Consider the following 13,080-nt stretch of genomic DNA (forward strand, 5'->3'; position numbering starts at 1 on the left):
TATATATATTTTGGAGTTGAAGCGAGATAAGTTTAGTTATTCAAATTATTAATTATTAATTCTGAAAATATTTAAAAATTTAAGTTTTCAAATTTCGCGCCTTTACTACTTATGCTATAGCTGCAGAACTTATTGTTACGGCGGACGATAATGTCGAGTACATTCTAGAATGTGTAAAAGAAAATACTCTCGAACTTTTCCGAATATGCTAGAGCCTAGCTCTCTGAATATATAAGGGCCCGGTATCACCCGCCAGAGTTAGTTCGATTTGAAAAGCGATTGCGAAAGGAACTGAAAGAAGTTATCTGTGAGCATTTATTTTGAAGTATCACGTGTCACTATTTTTAATAGTGTGTTTAATTAATTCTCGATTTTGAAGCCGAGAAGAAAAAAGTCGTCTGTGAGCCTTTATTGTGAAATATCAAATGTAAGTATTTTTAACCGACTTCAGAAAAAGGAAGTTCTCAGTTTGATTATTAATTATTTATATTAATTATTTTTGAAAAAATAATTATTTTTGAAAAGATAATTAATAGTGTCTTTAATTAATTCTAATGGTTGTTTTTCTTTTTCTTTTAATTTTTTGTCTATAAAATGTTTATTTAATTTATATTTTACAGAATACAATGCCTAGACGTAAAAAAGGAGGAGATCTTGCCAGTTTTGCAGCGAAACGGCGGAAACAAAAAGAACATAGAAGAAATGAAACGGAAGAAGAGCGCGAAGCACGTTTACAAAATCAACGAACTAGGATGAGAACTCTGAGAAGCACAAAAAATGAAGAAAGAAAAGAGAAGAAAGTATAGAAGAATCGAGAATTTTAAAAGATAATTTAACAAAGGAAGCATTCCACTACGAACCGACGAAAAAATATTACAATCATAAACATGTTGTGATCGGAAAAATGGATAACATTTGCCAATTTTGCCACGCGAAAAAATTCAGTAAAGAAACAGCAGGACTCTGTTGCATCAATGGAAAAATTCGACTACCACCACTGGAAGCACCTCCACAGGAATTTCTACATTACATGACCGGGGAAACACAAGAATCAAAACACTTTCTTCAAAATATAAGATTAACCTCAAAGAACCCTGCTTCTCTCACGGTCAGCTATATGTAGCTTGCTCAAGGGTAGGAAATCCGAAAAATCTATATATATATATATATATATATATATATATATATATATATATATATATATATATATATATATACTCCAGACAATAAAATGAAAAACGTTGTTTATAAGCAAATAGTGTAAAAAATGAGCGAATGTTTTCAATAAATTTTTTTACTATTACGTCATAGTTTATTTTTTTATTGCAACTACCGCGTAATCTCATATCAACTCCCGGGCGAAGCCGGGTATTATAGCTAGTAATGAATATAACAAATTTATTTTATATACATTCAAAACAACCCTGTATTTATGATTGGGTTAGGGGTGGTTCCAAATCTATAGGTGTTAATTAAATAAAATATAATTAAATTAAAATTAAATAACATTAAATAAAATGAAATAAAATTTCATAAAATTAAATACAAATAAATAAAATCATATTAATTCAAATACAATTAAATAAAGCTAAAAAAAATTAAATAAAAATAAATAAATAAAAAAAAAAGAATGTGTGTGTACTTCGTACGCACGTAAGAAGTTATACTTCTATTATATGATTTCTTAAAAATAAATATACTTTAAACAGTTTGTTTTAATTTTTTTTAAACACCAAACTAATTTTGTGCTCACTGCTTTCAAAAAAATAAAAAAAAAAGTATAGGATTGCACTGGATTCGAACTCAAGACCTCTGGATCTCTGGCCGAATGCTATACCAAATACGCTACGAAGACTCTGTCTATATCGGTGCGGACGTACCTAATAAAAATTCACCGTAACAAACAGACAAGGTGAATAAATATACAATAAAATGTTTTAATAATACTCATCTTACTCCTGAGGAAGACAAATCCAAAAACACAAAAATTATAATAAATATATTTACTAAAAACACTAATATATTCTTTTCACACCTTTTCTTGCACTGATTATATTTATACATAACTAGAAAGAGTTAGCAACTAAACGCCATACTGTCTCTGTGCGCATCCGCGCAGTATTATGAAATTTTACACTCAATCGCGCCTAAAGAAGTATAACTTCAAAAAATAATAAAATTAAACAAAAGTAAATAGAATAAAATAAACGAAAGTAAATAAAATACTTAAATTAAATCAAATTAAACAAAATTAATTCAAATTAAATAAAATTTTATAATTTGCTGATTGTTATTTTCGTGTGCTTAGAATTTTTCTCCTGCTTACGGTTCGTCAGAAAAGTTCCGTTTAGAGATATTTTTTGAATATTTCGCAAAATTAAAAAAATCATATTTTGCCCAATTTGAATCCCAAAGTTAAACTGTTCCACTTATCTTCTATGAAATTTGTCGCTCGTTCTTCTTCTGTGCTCAGAATATTTCTACTGCTTGAGATATAGTATTTCGGACACCGATTGCGCTAGAGAAAAAATTTTAGTACGGTTCTGCTCGGAGTCTACCTACTTATAATTTCATATTTTTCACGGCATTATTATGAGAGTTATGGCGTCATCGGCAACCCCCCTTGTGACGTACGGGTATGAAAAATAGATAACAACATATTCTCAGTCCTGCCGAATATAGGCGTAAAATTTCATAAAAATTGGTCAAACCCTTGCGGAGGAGTATGGCAAGAAACACTGTGAAAAGAGCATTTTATACATATATATGTAAAAAATTTGGTGGCTACTAAAATGACTAAAAAACCCGTATAAACTTGCCTGAACTTTTAAAAATAATTCAACATCAAAGTTAGCCAAATCGGTCCAGCCATTCTCGAGTTTAGCGAGATACACGAACAGCAATTGATTTTTATATAGGGTGTCCCAAAAGTAGCGGAACGGTCGAATACTTCGCGAACTAAACATCAGATCAAAAAACTGAAAAATACGTGTTCAATCATTTTCAAAAATCTATCCAATGACACCAAACACCAATCCCCGTAACACCCCCTGGAGGTGGGGTGGGGGGTAAGTTTAAAATCTTAAATGGACACCCCCAGTCTTTCTTGCAGATTTTAATTCGTTACGTAAAAGTAAGCAACTTTTAGTCAAGACATTTTTTCGAACTGTGGATAGATGGCGCTATAATTGGGAAAAAGATTTATCCTGATACCATAGGTAAATTATAGAAACGGTCTAATATCTCACGAAATACAATTCCAAATGAGAAACTAAAAAACAGATTTTTAATCTTTTTCGAAAACCTATCGAATAACACCAAACATTACCCTTCAACCCACCCCCTGGAGGTGGGGTGGGGGGTAACTTTAAAATCTTAAATAGCAACCCCCACTTTTTATTGCAGATTCGGATTCACCATAAAAAATTGAGCAACATTTACTCGAAACATTTCTTAAAATTTCTGATAGATGGCGCTAATAAATCTTATTTTTCCAATTAAAGCGCCATCTTTTAACAACTCTAAAAAATGTTTCGAATAAATGTTGCTTAATTTTTCGTGACGGATCCGAATCTGCAATAAAAAGTGGGGGTTGCTATTTAATTTAAGATTTTAAAGTTCCCCCCTTCCCCACCCCCAGGAGGTGGGTTGGAGGGTCACGTTTGGTGTTATTCGAAAGGTTTTCGAAAAAAATTAAAAATCTGTCTTTTAGTTTCTCATTTGGAAGTGTATTTTGTGAGATATTAGACCGTTTCTATAATTTACCTATGGTATCAGGATAAATCGTTTTTCCCAATTATAGCGCCATCCATCCACAGTTCGAAAAAATGTCTTGACTAAAAGTTGCTTACTTTTACGTAGCGAATTAAAATCTGCAAGAAAAACTGGGGGTGTCCATTTAAGATTTTAAAGTTACCCCCCACCCCACCTCCAGGGGTGTAGTAGGGATTGGTGTCATTGGATAGATTTTTGAAAATGATTGAACAAGTATTTTTCAGTTTTTCGATCCGATGTTTAGTTCGCGAAATATTCGACCGTTCCACTACTTTTGGGACACCTTGTATATAAGATTGTCGAGCTAAATTTTGAAATGCATGTCTCCACATATCAAACAATGTATTTATTCGTGTATTTAAATATTAGAAATTAAAAATTATGCACATACCTGTTTTTGATTAAATACCATATTTAATTCATTATTCACATCTGCGTGAATCATTACCTAATTTGTCTAGGTCACAGTTCATGGGCAGTTAAATAGTTAACTGCATTGCTAAATATTGTATTACGTAATATTTTTTATTTATATTTGAATGACATAACAGCAGTAAATGTAGGTACATAGCAAAAATAAAAGTGACTATTCTCTGATGAATGAAGTTATATACTAATTAGTTTCTGAATATATACTAGATAGTACAGGTGAAAGTTGAAAAGTTTTCGTTCTTGTAATTAGATATAAAAAATCTAAGTCAAAAAAGTAATCAGTTAAAAGTCGTTTAAGAACTTATGTTCTCTCTCTTTTGTCAGGATTCCTTATCATATAAATTCCTAATTTTTTCCATCTATATAGAGTTATTTTGTCGTGATTCCGTACTAGGAAGCTTGGTTTGTTTCAGTTTGTTCAGAGATAACCATATACAGGGTGATTGATTAGTAGGGTAAAGCTCAATTGCTCCGCTATAGTAATAGATAGCAATAAAAGTTAATAACAAAAATTTTTAGCCAACTTTGAGCTTCACATTACAAAATTAGTTAGAATGTTACAGGGTGTTCGATAACACAGTGGCAGACCAAACTTATGTTTTATTAAATGGAACACCCTATATTTTATTTTAAATTCGAAATCCTGTTAACTTCTCCATCACAAAAATATAAAGGTTTGTTATGTTATACAGAGTATTTACAAAGTTATAACCAATTTTATATGAAAATCGTAACAAGTTCAACTCCCTGTATAAATAAAAATAAGCAAAACAACAATGGTTTATTAATTCCATATTTTTTAACATATTGTCAAAATTTTCAAGAATGGTCGATATTGCTAATTTTCTTTATATCAAATACAGGGTGAGTCAAAACGCAAGTACATTATTTTCTCAGTAATTTTAAATGGAACACCCTGTATTTTATATCACTATTGAAAAGTACCATTACCGTACTTTAATTTTTAGATAACATTCCCTATGTCTAAATTTATTAGTTTTCGAGATATTTTCATTTTTCAATGGACCAGTAGCGTGGCCACCCAAATCACCAGAATTTAATAAACTGGACTGATTTTTTTGGGGTTACGTTAATAATGAAGTTTATAAAATACCTCCAACAACAAGGGATGAGATGAAAAATAGAATACAAAGTGTATTTCGATGTGTTAATTTACAAATGCTCCGTAGAGTAAGTAGCTCATTCAATGATCGTTTTTAGGCGTACATAAATGTGTTAGGAGATAATTTATGTAATTAAATATTAAACATATTTTATTAAAAGTAGCTTCTAATTTTTTTAAACATGTTTTTTTGCAAAATGTATTACTGATAAATTATGTTTCGTTCTTTATTTGTTACATTGTTACATTTACATACAAAAGTAGTGTTTAATTGTCTTCACAAAATATTGTATTTTGTGTTTGTGTGTTTTTTTGTAAAATTTATTACTAATTTTCTTTGTTTATTTGTTGCATTTACATAAAAAGATAGTTTTTAATTGTTTCAAAAATGTTGCATGTAGTGGTTGTGTTTTTGTTTGTAAAATGTATTACTAATAAATTATTTTTATTTCTTTATTTGCTACAGTGTTACATTGATTACCGGATTGATAATCGGTAATCTTCAATTGTCAATTCAGTTATGGCTTACTTAAAATTTAGATAAATTTAAACACCTAAAATATTTTGCTCTGAAAAATGAAAATATCTCGAAAACTAATAAATTTGGGCATCGGGAATGTTATATAAAAATTAAAGTACGTTAATGTTACTTTTCAATAATGATATAAAATACAGGATAAAGAAAATTAGCAATATCAATAATTTTTAAAAATTTTGACAATAAATAAAAAATATGGCATTAATAAACCATTGCTGTTGTGCTTATTTTTATTTATACAGGGAGTTGATCTTGTTACGATTTTCATACAAAATTGGTTATAACTTTGTAAATACCCTGTATAACATTACAAACCTTTATATTTTTGTGATGGAGAAGTTAACAGGATTTCGAATATAAAATAAAATATAGGGTGTTCCATTTAAAAAAACATAAGTTTGGTCTGCCACTGTGTTATCGAACACCCTGTAACATTCTAACTAATTTTGTAATGTGAAGCTCAAAGGTGGCTAAAATTTTTGTTATTAACTTTTATTGCTACTATTACTATAGCGGAGCTATTGAGCTTTACCCTACTAATCAATCACCCTGTATACACTCTCTAATGAGAGTGAAACTAGTAAGGGTGTTTTGGCGCTCTCTGAACGAACTGAAATATAATACGTCTCTTGATTTCGTTCAGACGGTCTGAATCAGTTATTTTATCGATACTTTGAATATCGTATCGGCCTCTTCTGGGATCTTCCCACAAGTCCTTTCATTTCTCTAGAACGGCCAACCAACTACCAATTCTTATCTCCCTCTATTTCATTTTGTTCTCAGATCTTCTAAGTACTCCGCCCATCGCTTTAATATTCCTGGTGTTTCTCCTATAAACAAACCTACTTTGTTGCTACAATACGTTGTATTATTCTTTTTAGTTTCTCTTAACTTCTTGATATAGTAGAAATTGTTTACCTCTTTGTTTATGTAGGTTTCTTCTGTTTTTACATTGCTTTTCTAGCTGTCTGTTTTCTATGTGAGGCGTTACCTAGTTTCTTCTTCTACAAATGCAAATCCATTAATGGATGTTAGCGATCACATTTTCCATTAACTCTCTGTTTCTTGCAATGCGTATCAGAGATTGTATGCCGTTAATCCCTGTCTATTGCCTTATGTTTCGGAGCCAGGACATTTTCTTGCGTCCTATTCCGCTCTTGCCTTCAATTTTACCCTGGATTATAAGTTGAAGGAACTGGTATTTTTCGTTTCGCATGATGTGACCCAAATACATCGTTTTTCTTTTCTTGATGTTTTCGAAAAGCTGGCGTTCTTGGTTGATTATTTCAAGGACATCTATATTTGTGACTTTCGACGTCCATGGTATCTTTAGGATACGGCGATAAAGCCACATTTCGAAGGCTTCTAATCTGTTTATATCCCTCGTTTTGAGTGTCCAGCCCTCTATGACATATAGCAGCACCGACCACACGTAGCATTTAGTAAACCTTGATCTCAGTGTAAGGTCGAACTCTGAGCAGGTCAGTACCTTCCTGAATTTTACGAAAGCTTGTCGAGCTTGCTCCATGCGACATTTTACTTCCCTGTCCGATGCCCAGTCTTCAAAAAGCCACGTTCCCAGGTATTTAAATTTGCTCACTCTTTCAATGTACTTAGTATTCAGTGTTATGGTGGAATTTTCAAATGCACCTAAGTTTCTGGATATGATCATGAATTTGGACTTTTTGGTATTAATCTCTAATCCCATTCGCTTACTGTATTCTCCGATTATAGTGACAAGTTGTTGAAGATCTGCTATATTGTCACAAATTAAGACAGCATCATCATCATATCGTATATGTTGTTGATCAATACTCCATTCACTTTGATTCCCATCTCTGCATCTTCCAAAGACTGTTGAAATATGGCTTCCGAATAAATGTTAAATTAAAGAGGGGAAAGCACACATCCCTGCCGAACACCCCTTCTTATATGTATGGGTTTAGATATAGAATTGTCTATTTTTAATTGTGCTGCCTGATACCAGTACCTACAAGTTTTCAATGCATCTTATGTCTTTTTGGTCTATATCAAGCTTCTTGAGGATCTGCATTAACTTGTGATGTTGGACACGATCAAACGCTTTCTCGTAATCTAATAAGCACAGGAATACATCCTTCCTTTGATCGTAACAATTTTGGACCCAACACCTGTGTTGCTACTATTGCTTCTCTTGTTCCTAAACCTTGCCTTACATAGTTTTCGATCGTATTTTGGGTATTTTCTTTGTCTCTTTGTAGTTTTCCGTTACTTCTTGCCAAATCTTATCTTCTTCTTTGCAATAAAATTATGTGGCTTTTATTTTAATACTTGATTTCTTTATCGGCACTAAATATGTTCTTATTTATCAAAAACTCTTAGAAATGCTTAAGCTGTTCAACACGTTGGACTTAAAGCATTCCTAAAACTGCGTTTCTTAGCTTTCACCAAAATTATGGTATTCCACAAAAGCCCCCATGACAAATTGCACCCAACATACAAATAAATTGTATCGCCCTTCAAAGTTCCCACAGCTTCATATACCTGGGCAGAAAGCTAAATAGTCAACTAGACCACTCAAAAGAAATTAGGAGGCGCATTGAAATAGCAAGGTCTAGTTTCACGAACATGCGTAAAATCATCTGTAACCCCAAGCTATCAGTCACAATAAGATTGAAAACACTAAAGTGTTTTGTGTGGTCTCTACTACTATATGGCTGTGAGACCTTGACAATAAAACAGTATGACAATAAACAGTTGTAGCTGAGGATGATCATCATCCGGCTCTACTAATAAATTTTAATAACATATTTTCTAAAGAAGTAACGTTTATTCCAAATTCACTTGATAAAGCTTATAATTTTAGGAATGCAGATTTTGTTAACTTATATTCAAGTATCCTACAGAGTGATTGGAGTTTTATCGAATGCTGCGACGAAGTAGATATTGCTGTACAAACTTTTTATAATAAAATTTATGACATTTTTGATAAGCATATTCCGGTTTACAAAAATCATGCTCATAAATATCCACCTTGGTTTGATTCCGAAATTATAAAAAACATAAAACTAAAAGTTAAATTCCGACGCAAATATAAAAAATCTAAGATTCATTCCGATTTTATTGAGTTTAAAAGATTACGACGACTAATAAAATATCAGGTCAAGGTGGCATATGACAATTACTTGGAGGATATTCAAACAAATATTTCTCAAGACAAAACTAAGTTCTGGTCTTACATTCACTCTAGAAATAAATCATCACGAATTCCTGGAAACATGAGTTTTGAGGGAAGTGATTACAAAGATCCGCAAGCCATAGTGAATGCTTTTGCGGAATTTTTCAGTAGTGTTTATTTAGTTTCTGATGAAGAAGGTGGTTGCAATTATCCAATAAACCCATATATGACATCAATTAATTTTCAATCGGTTACAGAGGATGAAATAAATGCTGCTATCAGAAAGTTAAAAGATAAGATGACATCAGGCCCTGACAAGATTCCCTCGTTTCTTATTAAAGATTGCGCTGGTGCATTTGTCATACCTTTAACCAAGATTATAAACTTATCTATACAACAAATGAAGTATCCAGAACTATGGAAGGAAGCAAGGGTGTGTCCGATATTTAAGGCTGGGGTGAAGTCAGAAATAGAAAACTATAGAGCTGTCTCTATTTTATCTAATTTTTCAAAGGTTTTCGAAATCGTATTATATAATAGGATCTTATCTTCTGTTCAACTTTATATTTCGTCTCATCAGCATGGTTTTGTTAATAAAAGATCAACTGTAACCAACTTGGTTTATTTTACCCAATATCTTTCTGAAGTTATTGACGATAATGGCCAAGTTGATGTTATATATACCGATTTTTCGAAGGCTTTTGACAGAATTGATCATGAAGTATTACTTAGCAAGCTTTCAACATTTGGTTTTACTGACAGTGCTCTTTTATTGTTAAAATCGTATCTTCAGGGAAGGATGCAGTTTGTAGCATATAATGGTTATGTCTCAGAAAAATATCTTGCTGCGTCTGGTGTGCCTCAAGGTTCCAATCTCGGTCCATTGCTCTTTCTACTATTTATTAATGACCTTCTTGAAAATATTTCATGCGAAAGATTGGGCTTTGCTGACGATTTGAAAATATTTTCTACTATTAGGGAGCTGGATGATTGTAACCAACTTCAGCAGAATATATAAATATTGGAAAATTGGTGCAACAGCAACAAATTACAACTTAACACAAAAAAATGTAAAGTAGTCACTTTTTCTAGGAAATCAAGTTTATTTGTATTTAACTATAGTTGTCACGATAGAATATTAGAAAGGCAGAACACGGTTAAGGATTTGGGTGTAATTTTTGACACAAAACTCACTTTTGTGGAACATATGTGTGTTAAAGTTTCTGAAGCGTTGAAGGCTTATGGGTTTTTAATTCGCAATTGTAAGTCATTTAATAATATAAAGTCATTAACATTGCTATATTATACTTATGTCCGCTCTAAACTTGAATATGCCAGTATTGTATGGAGTCATTTCTATGATTGTCATAACATTGCAATTGAAAGTGTTCAGAGAAAATTTCTAAAATTTTTAATGTTTAAAGTAAATGGTCTTTATCCGGCTAGAGGTATAGATAATAATTACTTGTGTGATCGTTTTAGTATGTGTAGTTTAGAATTAAGAAGAAAAGTTGCATCTTTAATTTTTTTGTACAAACTTGTTAATAATGCAATTGATTGTATTTCAATATTACAAAACATTAATTTTAATATTCCAAGGTCAAATTTAAGAACAAATGTATTATTTAGGTGTACAAGAGCTCGTACAAATATTCTATGTAAGGCTCCTATTAATGTAATGTGTAGAAATTTTAATGTTATTGGTAAGCATTGTGACATTTTTTCATGTTCTCAAAGGAACTTTATAAAAGTAGCTATTGAGTGTCTGAAATAAGCACTAATTTTTTATTTTATTTTTTTTTATTAATTTATTTTCTTTTTCGGTTTGAATTTATATTAATTTTAGTCTAACTTGTATTATTAATGTTATTTTTTTGGTACTACTGCTTAAATCTTACCTATAGGTGTTATAAATTATGTAATATTTTTATCATTGTCCTGTAAATGGGAAACTGTTGGGCAATAAAGCTATTATTATTATTATTATTATTATTATTATTATTATTATGACGTAACAAATTGAGTTCATTCGAAATGTAGATGTACCACCGAATGTTAATAATAAGCTGGACCAATAGAACTACGAATGAAGAAGTAGGTACTGAAAAGAATGAATACACGTCCTCATCTGCTCAATACTATCAAAATTAAAAAGATGTCATATCTAGGACACATAATGCGCCGTAGGGAATTTGAGCAGCTCCAGGTAAAATTAGAAGGCAAGATCGAAGGTAAAAGGGGTACCTGTAGGAAAAAAGAAAAAATCCTGGCTCCGGAACATCAGCGATTGGACCCACACAACAGGGAATGACTTAATCCATCAAGCCCAGAACAGAGAAATTTGCCATATTGATAGCCAACCTCAATAAAGAAGGCACTTAAGCCTAGGTTTTCTCGAAAGCGGCACCGACAAATTGCGACCGTAACACTACGATGAATGACGCCATAAAAAACTGTACCACGCAAAATAATAGCAGTGGTTTCCAAGAATGTGTTTGAAGCCACCGCTTGCTGAGTTTGCACATTTCATTGCCGCGGTGAAGAACCTTGAATTTTTCACCGTAATCTGACGTCATTCATCGCAGTTTGTCGGTGCCGCTTTCGAAGAAACCAAGGCTTTAGGAGGAGGAGCAGGGCCGCAGCTAAGGTGTTGGCCGCCTGTGTGCAACTTAATATTTGCCGCCCCCCTTCCAACACTTTAGAAATATATACATACTAGTACCTATTTAAAGAAATATGCAGAAGACGCATAACAATAATCATTTGGAAATAGGTAAATACTTGAACATTTAGACTAATACCCATTATCCAAGGTCCATTATAATAACGGCCGGTTTCACAAAGTAAAGTTAACTTGTGGTTAAGAGATAACCAGAAGTTACGTCAAAATATGCGTTTTAGTTTCGGGTCAACAACGAAGTATGGTTAACTCACAGAATTTTTAACCAGAGGTTGGAGTGGGTTACCCTTATGGGTATACCCAGAAGGGTAACAATTATGAAACTGAAACGCATATTTTGGGGTAATTTTGAGGTTATCTCTTAACCACAAGTTAACTTTACCTTGTGAAACCGGCCGTGTCTCAATATCCTAATTTAAACGTCCATTTAATTAAAATAAACCGTAAATATACAACATAATACATCAAGTGAAGATTTTATGTCAAATTTTGGACTTTGAAGGATTTTGATAACCACGTTTATTTTACTTACTTAAAATATCTTGCCACAGAACATATGAATTTGAATTTCCAAATTTTATTTTTAACGGATTTTGCTAAAGTTCTTGTATTCATTTCCCTTTTGTTATTATCTTGCAATTTTTCTAAAGCATCATAATATATTTCACTTATAGTCGGTTCGCTAAACTCAGTCACAACTGGCTAGTGATTTTATTAAGTAATTTTGCCAATTTCATAAAATTGGCAAAAAGTAATTACTAAATAGTTAGTAATTTTGCCAATTTTGGCAAAAAACAAAAAAAATTACCTACTAAAATCACTAGCCAGTTGTGTCTGAGTTTAGCGAACCGACTATATCTGGGTTTTTAATGGTGCAGTTGCATCTATCCCACTCTCCCATCACGTGTCCGACAATGCTTCAATGTCAACTTTGGAAGGTGCTTTAATAAAATGTTCCATCAAATATTCGAAGAAGAAAAAATACATATAGTTCCTGTAAAGTACTAAAAAATTCCACCGACTCAAAACTTATTTTTATTACTGCATCATTCACCGCCAGACTTAAACTATGCGCAGAACAGAAAAAAAGCTATAAATGATAAATGAAACGCATTTTAGTATTATCAGGTAATAATAATAATTATTGTTTGGATTATTTGGAGTTTAGAATTAGAATTATTTGTATCATTACTATTTAATTATTTGAATTTGTTTTCGTTTAAAAAAAAGTATTATCATCAGTGGTCTGCTTTTGGCCGTCCCTATTGTTGGCCGCCCGTGTGCGATGCACACTTTGCACACATGGTAGCGGCGGCCCTGAGGAGGAGGATGGAAATAATGTTCTTATTTTTGCTCTAACAAATAAAACACAGACC

The 13,080-nt window shown here is 32.0% G+C and overlaps 1 long non-coding RNA gene across 1 annotated transcript; it reads left to right on the forward strand.

Annotated features, from left to right (window-relative positions):
* Positions 1–1,303, forward strand: LOC126886996 (uncharacterized). The gene is made up of 2 exons (XR_007698861.1): positions 1–427; positions 621–1,303. It is a non-coding gene; the product is annotated as an uncharacterized LOC126886996 (long non-coding RNA).
* Positions 1,304–13,080: the final 11,777 nt, after the last annotated feature.

Source organism: Diabrotica virgifera, chromosome 6 (assembly GCF_917563875.1).
Source record: "Diabrotica virgifera virgifera chromosome 6, PGI_DIABVI_V3a".
NCBI lineage: Eukaryota > Metazoa > Arthropoda > Insecta > Coleoptera > Chrysomelidae > Diabrotica > Diabrotica virgifera.